General features: G+C 40.5%; 1 pseudogene; it reads right to left on the bottom strand.

The window, feature by feature from the left end:
* Nucleotides 1-12,638: 12,638 nt before the first annotated feature.
* Nucleotides 12,639-13,364, bottom strand: LOC122557503 (small ribosomal subunit protein eS6 pseudogene; annotated as a pseudogene).
* Nucleotides 13,365-18,281: the final 4,917 nt, after the last annotated feature.

The following is an 18,281-nucleotide window of genomic DNA, read 5'->3' as shown; positions in this document are numbered from 1 at the left end:
GCACCAACTCCAATTAAACTTAAAAGTAAATCCAGCAACAGAACACGTGTTTCAATTAGGCACATTATAGCCTTCTAAACTCAGCATTGAGTTTAATAATTTCAGACCATACTTCCACCACCAGTTTGTTTCTTCTTTCCTTGAAGGCTTTGGATTTCTTCTCTCTTTTTTTGTTTTTGGATGGCAATTGTCTATCATTCCATCCACCAACTTTTTTAGACCAAGTTTTATTTCTTTAATTGATCCATTACCACTCCGTCTGGTTTTGCGCCCACTCCTGCCCATTTAATCTCATGGTAGATAGGCAGGAGACTGGAAAAACATAGCAAGCCAGGCAGCATCAGGAGATGGGGAAGTCGACGTTTCGGGTGTAACCCTTCTCAGGACTGGGGGTGGGTGTAAGGGGAGCTACAGATAAAGGGGGTGGCAGGGGCAGGGTGGTGAAGTGGGGATAGGTGAAGACAAGCAGATGGTACAACCTGTTTGGTCAATGGGAGGAATGAATCCAGCAGGTGGCTGGGAGGCGTGAAAGGGAAGGGAAGGGGTTGGGAAGGGAGTTAGGAGAAGGGAAGGGAGGTTATTTGAAATTGGAGAACTCAATGTTGAGTCCTCCAGACTGTAGGCTGCCCAGGTGGAAGATAAGGTGATGTTCCTCCAACTTGCAGTTTGGTTCGTTGTAGAAATGGAGGCGGCCAAGGATGGTCATGTTGAAAAGGGCATGGGATGGGAAATTAAAATGGGCGGTGACTGAGAGGTCCAGTTGGCCCCTCCCAGCCTGACTGAGATGCTTGGTGAACCATTCCCTCGCTTTATGTTTGGTCTCCCTGATTTGGAGAAGACCACATCGGAAGCACCTGATGCAGTAAATTAGGTTGAAAGAGAGGCAGGTGAATCTCTGTCTCACTTGGACAGACTGTTTGTAGCCCTGGATGGAGGTGAAGGGGATGGTGTATAGGCAGGGCTTCTCACAGCCTTTCACTTGATTACAGATGCTCCCTTTTGTTCTTTAACCCTCTTTTTATTTGTATAGAATTTATGACATCCTAAATTTCCAGTTCTGATAAAAGGTCGCAGATATGAAATGTTAACTATTTCAGTCACCATTGTTTCTACCTACCTGCATTTTCTGTTCTAATTCAAATTTAAAAACAAGTTTGGATGAACAATAAATATACACAATTTACTGGAAAGTACAGTGCTTTTAAAAGTTTTCTGAATTTTACCTGAAGGAGGTTTTCCATTTCAATGAAGTGTGTCTTTGCAGATGGCTATAAACAATAATATTATGTAAGTACATATGAATTTAAAGGGGGATTTCCATTCATTCTGATACACCATATACTGTAATGATGCATACTGTCAAGAAAGCATAACCATCCCCAGATACCTCAAACTGGTTTTCCTTGGTTCAGGGCCAACTGGCTGTCAGCCTGAGTTAAAAATGCTTTTTCCAGAACCTAAGATGCTAAAAGTAATTATTATCCATTCCAATCTGGTACATAAACTGTTTATTGTGTGCAGTTGCCAAGAATTCAAAGCAAGAGTAACTGATTGAAATAGGCCTCAGCAAACAAGAGCCAAAAATTAGAAGATTTGAATTTTAATCTAAACACTCACATTCATCATAAAATCAGGTAAATGAGTCAAAGTTTCTGGATGTTTTATTTTACCCAATTTGTTTATTTTATAAAGAGTTAATGGTTTTCTGAATACAGTTTGAGAAGCACTGAATATCCTCTACATATTCCCCCCCAATGCCTGTTTGTCTTGTGTGACTGGGCAGCTAAGAATTTGTCTTAACTCTTCCCATCCATTGGAAACTAGCTAAGTGGGCAGTTAAAGTCAGCCAAGTAATTTGCAGCTGGCATCCTGCACCAATCTTGCCATTCTCCGCTTTAAAATAGTTCTTCTGAGCGGCCAGCTAAATGTGAATCAGCAGACACTGTGAAGCCAGCAGGCTCCTTATTTAAATCAGCTCCATCAGAGTCCAATTACTTCTTTGGACCCTAAATTCACTTTTAACTGTGGCCTGTGCAGAATGCAGTACAGCTTGTCCTCAAAAGAGATAATGAGAAAGAAAACCTATTGTCATAAAAAGCCTCAATGGATAAGGTGTTTTTCAATTTCATCTTGTGCCAGAAGGAACACAAGTGCTTTTCCAGGTCCCATGGTACAAGTTGAGAGGTCCCATGCCTTGTGCTCCTGGCAAGTTTCTCTCCACAAGTTACATTAAATGAATGGGCAATGTTTGGATTCAGTCTTGTTGAAGATTGTCATTGCCTGACACTTGGGTGTGACAAGTGTTACTTCTCACTTGTCAGAACAAGGTTTTATCCAAGTATTGCTGCATTTGACCACAGACCTACTTCATACAGTCATAGAGTCATAGAGATGTACAGCATGGAAACCAGTCGATCCAACCAGTCCATGCCGACCAGATATCCCAATCCAATCTAGTCCCACCTGCCAGCACCTGGCCCATATCCCTCCAAACTCTTCCATCCAAATGCCTCTTAAATGTTGCAATTGCACCTGCCAGCACCTGGCCCATATCCCTCCAAACTCTTCCATCCAAATGCCTCTTAAATGTTGCAATTGTACCACTTCCTCTGGCAGCTCATTCCATACACGTACCATCCTGTGAAAAAGTTGCCCCTTAGGTCTCTTTTATATCTTTCCCCTCTCACCCTAAACCCTCTAGTTCTAGACTCCCAACTCCAGGGAAAAGACTTTGTCTATTTACCCTACCCATGCCCCTCATAATTTTGTAAACCTCTATAAGGTCACCCCTCAGCCTCCGACGCTCCAGGTAAAACAGCCTGTTTAACCTCTCCTTATACCTCAAATCCTCCAACCCTGGCAAAATCCATGAAAATCTTTTCTGAACCCTTTCAAGTTTCACAACATCTTTCCGATAGGAAGGAGACCAGAATTGCACGCAATATTCCAACAGTGGCCTAACCAATGTCCTGTACAGCCGCAACATGACCACCCAACTCCTGTACTCAATACTCTGAACAATAAAGGAAAGCATACCAAACGCCGCCTTCACTATCCTATCTACCAGCGACTCCACTTTCAAGGTGCTATGAACCTGTACTCCAAGGTCTTTTTGTTCAGCAACACTCCCTAGGACCTTACCATTAAGTGTATAAGTCATGCTAAGATTTACTTTCCCAAAATGCAGCACCTCGCATTTATCTGAATTAAACTCCATCTGCCACTTCTCAGCTCGTTGGCCCATTTGGTCAAGATCCTGTTGTAATCGGAGGTAACCCTCTTCGCTGTCCACTACACCTCCAATTTTGGTGTCAACTGCAAACTTACTAACTATACATCTTATTCTCGCATCCAAATAATTTTTGTAAATGACAAAAAATAGAGGACCCAGCACTGATCCTTGTGGCACTCCACTGGTCACAGGCCTTCAGTATGAAAAACAACCCTCCACCACCACCCTCTGTCTTCTACCTTTGAGCCAGTTCTGTATCCAAATGGCTAGTTCTCTCTGTATTCCGAGAGATCTAACCTTGCTAATCAGTCTCCCATGGGGAACCTTGACGAACGCCTTACTGAAGTCCATATAGATCACATCTACCACTCTGCCCTCATCAATCCTGTTTGTTACTTCTTCAAAAAAACTCAATCAAGTTTGTGAGACATGATTTCCCTCGTACAAAGCCATGTTGACTATCCCTAATCGGTCCTTGTCTTTCCAAATACATGTACATCCTGTCCCTCAGGATTCCCTCCAACAACTTGCCCACCACCGACGTCAGGCTCACTGGTCTATAGTTCCCTGGTTTGTCCTTACCACCCTTCTTAAACAGTGGCACCACGTTAGCCAACCTCCAGTCTTCCGGCACCTCACCTATGACTATTGATGATACAAATATCTCAGCAAGAGGCCCAGCAATCACTTCTCCAGCTTCCCACAGAGTTCGAGGGTATACCTGATCAGGTCCTGGGGATTTATCCACCTTTATCTGTTTCAAGACATCCTCCTCTGTAATATGGACATTTTGCAAGATGTCACCATCTGTTTCCCTACGTTCTATATCTTCTATATTCTTTTCCACAGTAAATACTGATGCAAAATACTCATTTAGTATCTCCCCCATTTTCTGCAGCTCCACACCAGGGCCACCTTGCTGATCTTTGAGGGGCCTTATTCTCTCCCAAGTTACCCTTTTGTCCTTAATGTTTTTGTAAAAACTCTTTGGATTCTCCCTAATTCTATTTGTCAAAGCTATCTCATGTCCCCTTTTTGCGGTCCTGATTTCCCTCTTAAGTATACTCCTACTGCCCAGACCCAGAAAATAGCACTGTCTTATTCCTCTACAAACACTGCCCCAGGTTAAATTAATAGTTATCGCTTATATTTTAAGTTTAATCAAGAGACATACCTCCAAAAGTATATAATCAAGAAAGAACCCACTCTACTCACTATTGCAGATTCTCTGTAGGCCACTTAAAACTATTAACTTATCTGATTCTGTGCTGTGAACTTCACCCAACAGTTCCTCCAAGATCAGTTGTGAATTTCACTGTTTGTTACTTTTCCCAGATACACTCCAATGTCCAGTGATACATGAATTCAAACAGCAAAGGCAGTAACTGTGCAGGTTCTCTTTTTCTCTTTCTCTCTTTCTCTCTCTCTCCTGCAATGACTTCACCATGTGCTTCCTTTGTCTGTTCTTCTCCCTTTTAAAACTGCTGTTGTTTTGACTTTTTTTTCCAAAGTTCCAAAACAATGCAACAGCAAATAAAACAGTAATTGCTGCTCCAGGAATTCGAGGAAATCACCTCCAGCACCTAAAGTACCTCAAAACAGGAGCAGCTGTTGCAGCCAGAAATTTTTCACATCCTCCATCTTGGAATACCCAGAATCCTTATATCTGAGAAGTCATGAGTAGTGCTGATCATTGTGAAAACATGAGCAAGCATCCCCACTTCTAACCTGGGGCCTAGCACACTCCCCTGAGGAGTTTCTGTACAGCTGAGAAAATTGACCTCTAAAAATCATAACCATTTTTTTGAGCTAAGTATGACTCTAACAAGTGTGGATTTGACTCCCATTTTGCTAGGACTCCCTGCTGCCACAATAGATCAAATGTTTCCATCACAGTTGAAATCAGCTAACTCATCTTAGATTGAGATTGAAGTTTAATAAATTATATTTAATCGACAACACTGCTTCCCTCTGCACTAAAAACATCAGTCTTGTATTTGCCTTCTAATATCTTCATTCTTATTTTGGTTCCATTATGTGTTCATTTACCAATCTCTCTATATCAACATTGCTAATCAATTCAGAACCTTGAAAATTCTAACAGATTTTCCAAAGAGCATAAGGCTAACTTCCTTAAACTCGATGTCCAAATTTGTGTTTATACTGATAACACATAAGAGAAAGCTCCAACATCTCAAGAAAAAATTTAGAAAATTTCTAAATCAAAGTTTGTGCTTATAAGACTAGATGTAAGAAAATAATTGAAAAAAAAACTTTTTCTGTTTTGTACATTAATTTGGCTATAACAGTGCTCATTCAGAAATGTTTTTGAAAAGGGTTTTCTTCTGTTAAGTATCGAAGAGTCTTTGAACTTAAAAGTTAGTAAATAACGTATCAACACAGCCTCACCTTAGTTCATAAATATCGAAGATAAACACAAAAAAACTGGAAACATTAACATGAAAAGATAGAATAGCTGAAGCCAAACATAAACCATTATTTCAGGCTTTCCTAGGACCAATGCGACCATACCTCTACATGTCAACCAGTTACTTTATGAATTATGTAACTATCTATAAGTTTAATGAAAATACCAGCTAAGACCAGAATTGAAAAGAATGGAAGGAGTTAAACATAATTAACAAAATACTTTCTGATACAGTTGCCAATACAGAAATACCTAAGGGTCAGATAAATATATGCAACATTTTGGCTGCTTTCTGCTTGCAGACAAGATAAAGCTCATCTGCTTTTCTCTGAGAAACTTTTCTATCCCAGCCGACTAATAAAATATGAAAATAAAAGTTGTGGGACTTTGACTTCAAGTAAAGAAAGCCTTGTGATACTTTTATAGAACTGTTCTGTTTCTTATTTTTTGCATTCTTTGATAGGATGTGTGTTTCTCTCCATGTCTCATAGAACATAGAAGAATACAGCACAGTACAGGCCCTTTGGCCCTCGATGTTGCGCCGATCCAAGCCCACCTAACCTACACTAGCCCACTATCCTCCATATGCCTATCCAATGCCCGCTTAAATGCCCATAATGAGGGAGAGTCCACCACTGCTACTGGCAGGGCATTCCATGAACTCACGACTCGCTGAGTAAAGAACCTACCCCTAACATCTGTCCTATACCTACCCCCCCTTAATTTAAAGCTATGCCCCCTTGTAATAGCTGACTCCATACGTGGAAAAAGATTCTCACTGTCAACCCTATCTAAACCCCTAATCATCTTGTACACCTCTATCAAGTCACCCCTAAACCTTCTTTTCTCCAATGAAAACAACCCCAAGTGCCTCAGCCTTTCCTCGTTATGCTTATTCTTACATCTGGACATCCAGGGACTCCACACAATCTCTTATTACATATTTACTGGGCTCCTTCTCTTACAATCCTTACCACATGTATATCCTTGGACTCACTTTCCCACATCCCAAGCTCTGATTCTGTCCAAACACACTTTTCATTTCTCTCCCTACTATGTCAAGTCTATTCTCTGACTACATTATAACAAATATCCATGTGAAAGGAAATTGGCCTGTACTATGTTTTTCTTGGTCTCAATGCACACCAATGGTTTTAAGATCAAGGTCAGTAAATATCATTCAGCAGGGATCTTTGACGAGCTATCCAGAATAGATATTAGAATCTTGGCATCCTTAAGGAACATTGAATGTAGTGATTTCAGAATTGCAATAAATAGCATAAGTAGCCCACAGCTGAAGTAAATTTTGAAACAATTTGGTAGGTTTTCAGGACATCTGGTGTCAGCTGCACATCATGTATTCAATTATGAATAGTTACTAAACATATCCAGGCTCAGCAAAAGGTATGAAGAAACATATGGGCAGTGATAGACATGAATATGCACTCTGCTCTATACAGTTGGTCCAACACAAATACGTTCCCTCTCCACCCAACCCAAAACCTGTGATCATTTGAGTGAGATGGAGAATCAAATCAAAGCCCTAGTTAATTTCAAGGAAAGAAATCTGGGAACTTGCCCTCTCATCATCCTATGTGATCAAATCCAGCCCAGTAAATCTCTGTAGGTCTGATGTTCCTAATAATACCAACATTTTATGGATTGTAACATCTGTCCCAAACAGGAGGTCCAGCCTTCTTGCTTGAAGGAATTCAGTAAATAGGTGTTCACGACTTGAGACAGCAGCTTGCTCCAGTGTTTCATTATTTGCTGCAAAAACAACAGGCTCCTGACATCTAACCTGGATCTGATCTTGATTCGGAGATGCCGGTGTTGGACTGGGGTGTACAAAGTTAAAAATCACACAACACCAGGTTATAGTCCAACAGGTTTAATTGGAAGCACGCTAGCTTTCGGAGCGACGCTCCTTCATCAGGCAATCACCTGATGAAGGAGCGTCACTCCGAAAGCTAGTGTGCTTCCAATAAAACCTGTTGGACTATAACCTGGTGTTGTGTGATTTTTAACTTTGGATCTGATCTTGTACAGCTTAACATTTCAACCTATTCCTCCTAAATGTTAACCTTCAGCGAAACTTTGCAGCTTAGTGCTGATGGGGACATGTGACAACATTAACATGTTGACTCATTCCATCTGGAGGAGTTGTCCTTCTCCTTGCAGGACTATAGTCCCCCTTCTTCCTTCTCTTTCCCATCCTTGTAGGAAAAACTGGTGCCAGGAGGTGATCTGAAATTGGGGTGTGTGCACAGGGAAATGGCACCCAACTGATAAAACAAACAGGGCAGTCAAGAAAGCAGTTATGGAGATAGCCTGGGACCCCCAGCAGGAAGAGTTGGTGATGGTGTCACAATTATCTGAGGTGTTGAGGAGGTGTATAGTATGGTGCTGATGGGGAACGATGTGCCAGCGTGTGACACAACATCCAAAATCATTGCCATGCATTGGGTGATGGGGAAGGCCTCAAGCCTCAGGGTGTCCCAGGTTATAGAACATAGAACATAGAAAAATACAGCGCAGTACAGGCCCTTCGGCCCTCGATGTTGCGCCGATCCAAGCCCACCTAACCTACACTAGCCCACTATCCTCCATATGCCTATCCAATGCCCGTTTAAATGCCCATAAAGAGGGAGAGTCCACCACTGCTACTGGCAGGGCATTCCATGAACTCACGACTCGCTGAGTAAAGAATCTACCCCTAACACCTGTCCTATACCTACCACCCCTTAATTTAAAGCTATGCCCCCTCGTAATAGCTGACTTATATCCCGTTTCTTCTTGTGTCTCACACAAGTTCTAGTGATCTCAAGATAGCTCATCCCTCTGTGAAAAAAACTTGCTTCAGTAGACCAGAGACCTGGTCAAACCTAATATGGAGTCCTGAATTGCAAATGGGTTCTGGGATGATACATTGGTCTTAGAGGAGCCATAGCACAGATTTACCAGTAGCCTACCATGGTTTAAGTGGTTAAATTATGAAAACAGATTAAATAACTTTACATTATACTCAAAGAATGGCAAGCCATCAGGAAACCCATAAGACAGATCTTGGACTGCTTGTTCACAGATACTTTAACGTGGCAGGACAGTTTAATAGGGTGGTTAAGGAGACATATAGGACACACACCTTTAACAGTTGTGGTATAAATTATAAGAACAGAGCTGCACAAAACTTTGGTTAGGCCACAGCTGGGGTAGTGTGTGCAGCTCTGGTCACCACACCATAGGAAGGACATGTGCAATGGAGCAGGAGCAGAATGCTGCAAAGACCTGATTGAGATGTTTAGGAATGTAAGGGGCATGGACAGCGAGGATAGGTAACAGCTGTTCCCCTTAGTTAATGGGTCAATAACAAGGTACATAACATTTGAGGTGAATGGCTGAAGGTTTAAACTGGATTTGAGGAAACCTTTTCTCACCCAGAGAGTGATGGGAAATCATTAAGGCATTACCCAAGAGACTAGTTGAGATGGGAAACCTCACAACTTTTAAAGTGTCATAACATTAAAACTATTGGCCAAGCACTGGAAAGTGGAACAAGTGTAGCCTCAGAGTAGCTCTTTTTCAATTACACACTCAATGGACCATTGGGCTTCATGTACTACATGCTTCTATTCCTTAGATACTTGAAGCATCAACTTACTGAGGTCATTACAATTCTGCAGGAGGACTGCGGGAGCAGTGGAAATCATCAAGAAGGTGGCACTATTTCAAAACTCAGGCTCTTAGAAATGCAAGATGTTTTCTGTATGAATGTTGGTGAAAAACTGGAACACTAACTGCCTAATGGCTGTGGACACTGGGTCAATTGAAATTAAGGTGAAATATGAGTGATATCTAATTTTATGAAGGGACAGATTCACTTTGGCCTCTGTTTCAGAGACAGGATGGGATGGGAGGAGTTGGAGAGAAGCATGGACAAAGATATTATATTCGTTAACATTTCAGCAAGTTTGAAACATTCCCCCTACTACTATGTAGGTCAGTTAGAGGGGATTTATGTGCTTTACCTTTGTTCCCTGTCTTCTCTTCTTCCCTTCTGCTGTAATTTGAATCAAACAACATTTCAAACAACAGTTTCTGACAAAAATATAATTGGCTATAGCTAATAAGATATGCAGTAGGCAAGTGTTCATTCATGACGCTGCCTCCAATGTTCCCTCATCTTTCTCCTTTAGTTCTTGAACGAAAATAGGAAACCATGTTGCAAATTCATCAACTTGAAGGACAAATCTAGTACAAAAGAACCTTTTGACAAATCTCATTGTGCAGGTTGTCCATTATTGTGAACAATTGTTTCAATCTGTTTTACAAAGATAGCATTCTGCTTATTCTTCCATGAATAATTGCCATTTCTTTCAAAAGATAATTTCAGTTTCATATTTTCTCAACCTTCCTTTCCTGATAGCGATGATTTCTAGCCGTATGAATTCATAACTGCCAAATAAGTATCGCCTTGCCCAAAACATCATTCTTTCTGTGTCAACCTAAAAATGGTCAGTGAGGCAGCGATTCAACGTCACATAAACATTTTCCTGAATTATTTGCACTTTGGTGAAATCCAGTCACTAATTTTTTCACCACCTCAAGACATGCTAGGAAAAATGATAAAATCAACCCAAATCCGTGTGTTCAAATAATGGAAACAAAGAAAAATATCATTTCTCTCCCACCATAGCCTTCTAGCTAACAATACTCACAATTCCAAATGACTGATTTTAGCGTTCAAGTCTGAGGTGTAGGTGACTAAAGAGTGTTTTATACAATATAGCATATTGAGTGAACAATGAGAAACACATTTTTTTCAAAAAATAACACAGGGTTAGGCTCATTCTTGGCCAATTTCTTAAATGGCCAAATTTCCTCAGCATGCCACATGAGTTAGTTGATATCAGCCAGGCTTGCAATCAGGGTGTTATAATTAGCTTCAACACGCCTGAATTATGAAGGAGAAAAGAGTTTTGATTTTGGTCATTTCCAATAACTGCTTCTGGAAAGTCCATGTGTGAAGGTCAGACCAGGTAGGTTGTGATACTATCCAGTTAACTAGGATGAACAATAAATGCAATGTCTATATCTCATAAAATAACCAAATTAATACAGACTGGGTTTGGACTAAAATGTCTACTTTGTTTAGGAACAGGAGGATAAAAGATGGTTAAGACAGCATTTCAGTAAAGTACCCAAGCCAGAGAACATATTGCAACCTTGCCACCCTTGGTGTTTCCTCCAAGTTGATGCTGGAGAAATACTGATTCATCTGCAGAAAGGGCAGCCGATGGTAATCAACAGGTAGTTTCCTTCCCAATGCTTGACCTGATACCACGAGATTTCATGGAATCTGGAGTTCATATCAAGGACTCCCAGGGCAACTTCTTCCTGAATATGTCATTGGGCTGCCAACTCTGGTGGGTCTGTCCTAGAAGAGGGACTGGACATAAGACCATAAGAGATAAAAGCAGAATTCAGCCATTCAGCCCATCGGGTCTGCTCCACCATTCGATTATGGTGGGTATGTTTTGCAACCCTATTCTCCATATAACCCTTGATCCCCTTACCAATCAAGAGCTTTACCATCTCTGTCATAAATACACTTAATGATCTGGCCTCTGCAGCCCTCTGCAGCAATGAGTTCCACAGATTGACCACCTTCTGGCTGAAGAAAGTCCTTCTCACCTCAGTTCTAAAGGGTCATCCCCTCAGTCTGAGGCTGTGCCTTTGGGTCCTAGTCTCTCCTACTAGTTGAAACTTACAGAACACAGACACCTGGATAGAGTGGATGTGGAGAAGATGTTTCTATCAGATTCCCCCTCATTTAAACTCTTAATGAGTATGGACCCAGAGTCCTTGACTGTTTCTCATATGACAAGCCCTTCATCCTCAGGATCATTCTAGTAAACCTACTCTAGGCCCCTCCAACACCAGCATATTCTTAGATACGGGGCTCAAAACTCCTCACAATATTGCAAATGTGGTCTGGCCAGATGTTATACAGTCCCAGCAGTACATCTCGGCTCTTGTATTCTCGCCCTCTTGAAATAAACGCTAAATTGCATTGGCCTTCCCAACTGCCAATTGAACCTGCACATTAACCTTAAGAGAATCCTAATCTACGACTCCTAAATCCCTTTGTGCTTCAGACATCTGAAGCCTTTTCCCAATTAGACAATAGTCTATGCCTCTATTCTTCCTATCAAAATGCATAGCTTCACTTTCCCATGCTATATTCCATTGCCACTCCTTTGCCCATTTTCCTAGCCTAAGTCCTTTTGCAGTCTCCCACTTTCTCAACATTACCTATCCCTCTACCTAGCTTTGTGTCATCTGCAAACTTATCACCAATGGCCTCAGTTCCTTCATCCAGATCATTTATATATAAAGTGAATAGTTGTGGTCCCAACACTGACTCCTGCGGAACTCCACTTGTCACTGACTATCTTGCTGAAAAAGGCCCCTATACCCCTAATCTCTCCCATCTGCCAGTCACCCAATCCTCAATCCATGCCAGTACCTTTCCCATAACACCATGGGCTCTCATTTTATTTAGTAGCCTCCTGAGGCCACCTTGTCAAAGACCTTCTGGAAATCCAAATAGATCCACTGGCTCTCCTTTGTCTAACTTTTTACCTCCTCAAAAAATTCTGAATTTGTCAGGAATGACCTCCCCTTAAAATAGGGCTGAATCAGCTCAGCTTCATTATAATACACTTCCAAGTACTCCATAGTCTCACCCTTAACAATGGACTTTAAAATCTTAACAATAACAGAGGTCAGGCTAAGTTTCCTGTCTTCTGCCTCCCTCCATTCTTACCTTATTGCTTATTTGATTATCCTTTGCTGGTTTTTAAACACTTCCAAATCCTTTGCTTCTCTCTAATCTTCACCACATTGTATGTGTTTTCTTTTGCTTTAATAAAACATTTTTCAACAAAATCTCTTTTGTCTATACCACCAATATTTTTACTTTTGGCTAGATTCAGATTTTGATGTGGAGGCCTTCACTGAAGAAAGATTATGTTCCTTTCTGATCTGTTCCTGAATGTTTCCTTAGCTTCCTTCACTCTTTTGGTCAGACGCTTGGCATATTCTGCTGAAGAAGTTTCTGTGTTCTTTGACTATGTGGTTTCTTCAAGGCAATGTATCCTTGTCTGTACTGTAGAAAGCAGGGAATTATCAGACACTGAATTTTGGGAGCTTTAGTACTCGGCATCTTACCTTTCTTGCTAAGAGTTCTCACTGGCGTACATCATCCTCTTTGGACAGGTTCAACAGACTTTTCTAGCCCTTTTCGGTCTGAGACAGTGAGGAATAGTATTATCTGTCAAACTCATTGCACTTTTCTTGGTAATAACTAAATTCAGGACACTGAGATTGGCATCAACATTGCAGCCACAGACAGATTTTCATTTGCATTTGCCAGATCTCCTAGGGCAATAGCAAGAATGCCCTTTGCTGAGCAGCAGATGAACACAACCATTAGTCAAGATAACTTGTTTCATGGGTAAACACTACATATTATTGCCACCACTGATGAGCACAACATATCCCTTCCATTCATCTCCAAGACAGTCCACAGCTATCTCAGTGGCCATGTGTCTTTAATAGAAGGTTCCACAGCTTTTGCTCATGATCCACTTCGATAAGTTCTGGCAATCAGTGGCTGGGGGAAAAAAAATTGAGCTTCATGGTGGATCAGCAGCGACCACTCCAACTGCTGCTGTTATTTCTTTCTTTCCTGGTCAGCCCTGGTTGCCTCGTCCTCCCTGTAGTATGTTTCTTCTTCCTTGAATTCCTGCTGTGCATCCCAAATACCCCAGAAACTCCTGCCATTGCTGTGCCACCATCTTTACTGTTCAGTTCTCCTTCTAATCGACTCTTGCCAGGTTCTGCCTGATGCCTTTATAGTTACCTTTTCTGAATTGTCCTCCCATTACTGTTTCTCCCTCTGAAACTGCAAGGTTAATTCTATCATATTATGGTCACTGCCCCCTAGGCGTTCCTTCACCTTAAGTTAAATCCACAACTGCCTGTTCCCTAGTGGACTCTATCTTAAGCTTCTCCAAAAATAAAATCCTGTGGACATTGCAGGAATTCCGTTTTTTGAGTTCCAGTACCAACCTGATTTTCTCAGTCCACCTGCATACTGAAGTCCCCTATGATTATTGTAATTGTGCCTTTCTTGCATGTCCCTTCTATCTGCTAAATTATTTTATTCCCCACATACTGACTACTGCTAGGCGGCCTACACACAATTCCCATCAGAGTCTTTTCTCCTTTGCAATTCCTCAACTCTATCCACAGATTCCACACCTTCTGAGTTTACATCACTTCTTGCTATTGATTGAATTTTATTTCTTACTAACAAGACAACTCCGCGCCCCCCAACCCCCACCCAATCTTTCAATAGGACATGAACATACCTAAGGATGATGGTGGTATCTGATTCTATACAGATAATTATTTTAAGCCAATGTTTGACCAGTCTGGAAGAAAGTCTCCCAATTTTGGCAAAATGTCCCTGATGTTGGTAAGGAAATGTTGCAGGCTTAACAGGGCTGTGTTTGCCAGTCACTTCTCAATCGTGCCAGGTAGTCTAGCTATTTCATTCATTTTTTTATTGACACAACTGAGTGGCTTGTTAAGCCATTTCAGAGGGTAGTTAAGAAATGAACCATATTGCGGTTTGGTCAGCACTGATCTTAGTGACACTCCACTAGTCACAGCTTGCCCATGGAAAAAAACATTTATCCCTGCACTGCTTCCTATCAGCTAACCAATCCCTTATCCATGCTAACATTACCCCATACACTGTGTGTTCACTTCATATGTGTAACCTTTCATTTAGTACCTTATCCAACACATTTTGGAAATCCAAGTACACCACATCTAAAGATTCCACTTTTTGTACCTTGCTTGCTACTTCCTCAAAGAACTCTAACAATAAGACATTCTTGTTTTCTTGACTAACCAAACCCTTCATGACTTTCCCTAATATCTCCATTAAACCTCAAACTTCACTGCTCTAAGAACAGTTCCAGTTTCTCTAATGATTCCACATAACTTGTTTTTTTTTCCCATTATAGTAAATCTCCTCTGCACTTTCTCCAAGGCACTGGTATCTTTCCAACACTACATTTACCTTCCCCAATATCTTGCCTGTAACGATTTTTATTAGTGACAGTTCCAAAAGTGCCAGTAGCCTCCTAATATTTCAACCAACAAACCGTTCTTCACATGGCAGCATACTTAACATGTAGCAAAAGGTTATTTACTTGTGGGTGAACTCATAACTGAGTCAGATCTTCATATAACATTCACACACCTGCATTTCAAACAACTGGCACTAGCTAGGAACCAGGAAATACAGTTCATTTCTCCCTTCACACCTTGATATCAACTACAGAATGCTAATTCATGTCAGGTTAACTGATCAGAAGCTGAAAATTAATCCTGGAACTTGCCAATCAATACCATATCAGACAGTGTGTTGTACATCCAAACCATCAGCACGACCAGAGGCAAAGAAAAATTTTGTTTATGTGCAGCAACTGATTTGCCTTATAATTTGTCTATTTAATGCAATTGGAAAGGAGTGTAATTATTCTAACAAACTTATTCAAAACCACAAAGACACTGAAACGATCCATAACTCAACCATGTTAAGAGCATACATTTACAGCAAAAGCAAAACCAATAAGGAAAACAAAAATAATTCCATTCTGGAGTAGTAAATCTATAAACATACAATATGAAAATATTTACAATAGAAATCCACATTAAGGCTTTAGAAATTCAAAAATTCTCCCTGCATTTACCAGAGATACCAATCCCAACTGGCAGACATATGATACATTATTGATTTCATCATACCCCCTGAAAATAAAAAAGTTATTTACTATGTAAACAAAGTTAAAACTGACCCCTCTCTTTACCCTTTACTATTCATGTGCCAATCACTTTTTATTTGTCATGTCCAGTGTGGCTTTTCCTTGTGTTATCATCAATATTAGTGCCAATATGCTATAGGAAGTATTGGGATCGGAATTCACATCTGAATTGTTTAAAAATGTGTTGTGCAATACTCAAATTATTACACTAAAATTATTATAGTGAACAGACATTAATTGACCAGCAATTCACAGTAATGTTGTATTGCTTCAAATAGTTCTTGCACGATCCAACCTAATATTTTGAGGGCCAAAAATCTACTTGACAGTTCAGAGTGCACTGACCACAGCACAAATATTTCTGATATCCATTGTACTCTATTTAACTCCAAACAGAACCAGTTTCTATCTCGTTACAACTGAAATTATCACAGGCTAATGAGGTCACACGTCTGAGGCTCTGAGCTTGCTTCTGTCCCTTCTCCAAACTGACTTTGTCCAACAATGTAATTTATGTTTAAAAGCAAGAAATTTACTCCTAGCCAAAGTTGTGTTATAACTAGGCCATGAAGAGATATGTGACTATAACCTAGTCAATTCTTTTCCGAATTGGTCAGGGTGATGGAAACACACCTGGACATTGTTTCTGCACGTCCCACTTCACTATGGCTAGGCGTGAGAAACCATGAAACTTACAGTAGTGAAGGGAGGAGTAATCCCACCTCTCCACAGCATCAAATATGTGACTGATTCATTAAATGTTTATTGCCAGATATGGATCTTGCATATTACCATGGTCGTACAGGTACTGCAATGTAAATGAACAAAGTGACTAGATAAAACTTTGGGAGAGAGAAAGAACCCATGTGAGAAAGTGAGATTGCTTTTTGTACTTGTAAATGGATAATCAGTAATCTTAAGAGGAGTGGAATACAATAGTGAGAAAGTGATGCTTTACCTATACAGCACCTATCGAATACTGTCTCCAAAGTTTTGGGCACCACACATCAGGAAAGATATACTGGCAGTACAGATTCACCAGAATTGCAATAGCAGCTTAAAAGGTTATTTTATGAAAACAAGTTGTATAAATCTGACTTGGGGGTTTTGATGGTTAAGGATTAACGTAACAAAGGTGTTCAAGGAAAAAAATCAGTCAAGCAGAAACAGAAAAACTAATTCGCATGGCCAGGAAATCCAGAACAAGTAACATATCCGCATCATTAGAGTGAGGCCATTTAGAAATGAAGTCGGGGCAAAGGATAGTGAAAATCCAGAGACTCTCCCTGAAAGGCTCTTGAAATTTTCAAAAGTGAATTTAGGAGGTTTATTTACGAACATGTGAAACACTGTTGAGAGATTACTGTTATATATATTTGAGCAGCTGGATAGTCTATCCCAACTTCTAAATTCTGAAAGGATACACTCAATTAATTTATCTTTAAATCTGTCACCAGTTTTCAGAAAACAGAGTTTCTTCTCTGCTATGTGAACTAAATGTAAATACTGGCTCAAAAGGGCAGTCACACACCAAAAATAGCAAATCTTTGTCCAAGTGAAAAGTCCAGCAACATCTCCACTCTTATCCTGCATTTGAATATCATTTAGTCTGCTTCAGGATCGAAGAATGATTAACCAGCATAAATACTGAATCAATTGCTGCACTAGTCTCCAAACAATTACATCTTAAGGCTGGATTCTCATGCGATGTTTGTTTTAGTACGGTAGGAGTGGTGATTATAGGAAGAGGGGGAAGACAGGGTGCAGTTTGCTTAAGGAGTACAACATTAAGAAGCTGCCTTCTTAATAATGACAAAATTACAGAACTTATGGACATTGGCACATAATCCTGTGGAGCTCTTTGAAAGAGAGCTGTCACACTTGGACCCCCCCACCCCATATTCCTGTTTACGTCTATTTTCCTATCTTCCATATCTTCAATTGCTCTGACCAACTCCTCTCAAATTTATGGAATCAGCTTCCACCACTTTTTCAGTTAGACCATTCCAGATCCCAAAAACTCAAAATGTTTATCTCTCTACTTCTTTTGATAGTGATTTTAAATCTACGATATTGGATATTAACTCTATCACTAGACAGAATAGTTTATCAACACCTCGATTCAGTATAAGTTCAACTCTTGCTATTCTCTATTTCTAAGAGAAGAATCCTAGCTTTTCTTATAAGAGTCCCTCAGGCCGAGTAAATCAACTCTCTACTCCAAAGGAGAAAGTGAGGTCTGCAGATGCTGGAGATCAAAGTTGAAACTTTATTGCTGGAACAGCACAGCAGGTCAGGCAGCATCCAGGGAACAGGAGATTCGACGTTTCGGGCACAGGCCTTCCTGAAGAAGGGCCTGTGCCTTAAACGTCGAATCTCCTGTTCCCTGGATGCTGCCTGACCTGCTGTGCTGTTCCAGCAATAAAGTTTCAACTCTCTACTCCAAAGCCCTTATTATCTTTCTGAAGTGTGCTGGACAAAATTGCCCAATCTGAGGTGAAGCCTTACCAATGATTTATAATATGCTAGCATGATCTCTGTGCTATTATGTTCTGATCATCTATTTATACATCCACATACTGTTTAAATCACCTTACCATCTAGTTACGTCATTTCAAAGCATGTGTATGGAAAAAGTGCACGTGGACACTTTTCAAAATTGTGCCACGTATTTTATACTGTCTTTTAATAATGGTCCTGGAGGTACTCAATGCCA

The sequence above is a fragment of the Chiloscyllium plagiosum genome, unplaced genomic scaffold, assembly GCF_037043375.1.
Source record: "Chiloscyllium plagiosum isolate Xiang-an unplaced genomic scaffold, Cpla_swu_hap1 HiC_scaffold_11, whole genome shotgun sequence".
Classification (NCBI taxonomy): domain Eukaryota; kingdom Metazoa; phylum Chordata; class Chondrichthyes; order Orectolobiformes; family Hemiscylliidae; genus Chiloscyllium; species Chiloscyllium plagiosum.
This window is presented reverse-complemented; position numbering and strand designations above follow the sequence as displayed.